General features: G+C 41.4%; 1 protein-coding gene and 1 non-coding gene across 3 annotated transcripts in view; one reads left to right on the top strand and one right to left on the bottom strand.

Moving 5' to 3' along the window:
• Positions 1-1,583, top strand: part of BCL2L13 (BCL2 like 13) — a 104,896-nt gene that overhangs the window by 32,859 nt on the left and 70,454 nt on the right. The gene's annotated exons all lie outside the window — the stretch shown is intronic.
• On the bottom strand, positions 300-406 carry LOC111727079. Its single transcript, XR_002774710.1, has one exon. It is a non-coding gene; the product is annotated as a U6 spliceosomal RNA (small nuclear RNA).

The following is a 1,583-nucleotide window of genomic DNA, read 5'->3' as shown; positions in this document are numbered from 1 at the left end:
TTTTTTTTTTTTTTTTGCAGTTTTTGGCTGGGGCTGGGTTTGAACCTGCCACCTCCGGCGTATGGGGCCAGTGCTCCACTCCTTTAAGCCACAGGCGCCACCCCATTTACTCTTTTCTTGCTAATATGTTTGAGTTCTCTAATATGAGAACTCAATAATCTCAATTTCTTGCTAATATGTTTGAGTTTCTTGCTAATATGTTTGATTCTGGTTATTAGACCTTTGTCAGAAACATAATCTGCAAATACCTTCTCCCATTCTGAGGGCTGTCTGTTTGCTTTATTTACTGTGTTCTTGAAAAAAATATGGAGTGCTTCACAAATTTGTGTGTCATCCTTGCACAGGGGCCATGCTAATCTTCTCTGTATCGTTCCAATTTTAGTATATGTGCTGCTGAAGCAAGTACTATTTATTTATTCATTTTTTTGAGACAGACTCTCACTTTGTCACCCTTGTTAGAGTGCTATGGTGTCACAGCTCACAGCAACCTCAAACTCTTAGGCTTAAGCAATTCTTTTGCCTCAGCCTCCCAAGTAGCTGGGCCTAGAGGCGGCCGCCACAGTGCCTGGCTATATTTTGGTTGTAGTTGTCGTTGTTGTTTGGCAGGCCTGGGCTGGATTCGAACCCGCTAACCTTGGTGTATGTGGCTGGCACCCTTAGCCGCTGAACTATGAGTGCCAAGCTAGTATTTGCTATTTTGTCTCAGCGCCTGTAGCTCAGCAGCTAGGGCACCAGCCATGTACATCAGAGCTGGCGGATTCTAACCCAGCCTGGGGCTGCCAGACAATGACAACTACAACCAAAAAATAGCCAGGCGTTGTGGCAGACACCTGTAGTGTTGTGGCAGGTGCCTATAGTCCAGCTCCTTGGGAGGCTGAGGCAAGAGAATGGCTTAAGCCCAAGAGTTTGAGGTTGCTGTGAGCTGTGATGCCATTGCACTCTACTGTGGGCAACAAAGTGAGACTCTGTCTCAAAACAAACAAAAAACAGTATTTATTATTTTATTTCAGTTTTTTTTATTCTAATTTATTTTATTTATTTTTTTGAGATAATATCTTGCTTTGTTGCTTGGGCTAGAGTGTAGCTCCCTGCAACCTCAAACTTCTAGGCTCAGATGTTCCTCCTGTCTTGACCTCCCATAGTGCTAGGATTACAGGTGCAAGCTACTTTGCCCAGTTTATTTTTTCATTTTATTTTTTATAGACAAGATCTCACTGTGTTCCCAAGCTGGTCTTGAACTCTTGGCCTCAAGTGATCCTCCTGCTTCAGCTTCCCTGTGATTACAGGTGTGAGCCACTGGGCCCAGTCCCTATTCCTTTTGTGATGTTAGTAGTTCTTGTCTTTCCCCTGTTCTTCTTGGTTAACCTGGGTAGATGCTTATGAATTTTATTTTTCTTTTCAAAGGACCAGGTGTCTGGTTCATTGATTTTTCTCTATTGATATCCTGTTTTCAATTTCAGTGGTTTCTATTCTAATTTTTATTATTTCTTTTCTTCTCCTTACATTAGATTTAATTTTCTTTTCTTTCTCTACTTTCTTGAAGTGGAAGCTTAGATTATTCATTTTAGATTTTTTTTCTGATA

This window comes from Otolemur garnettii, unplaced genomic scaffold, assembly GCF_000181295.1.
Source record: "Otolemur garnettii isolate 467f Iridium unplaced genomic scaffold, OtoGar3 scaffold00092, whole genome shotgun sequence".
NCBI lineage: Eukaryota > Metazoa > Chordata > Mammalia > Primates > Galagidae > Otolemur > Otolemur garnettii.
The sequence above is the reverse complement of the archived record's forward strand: the minus strand, read 5'-3'. Positions and strand labels throughout refer to the sequence as shown.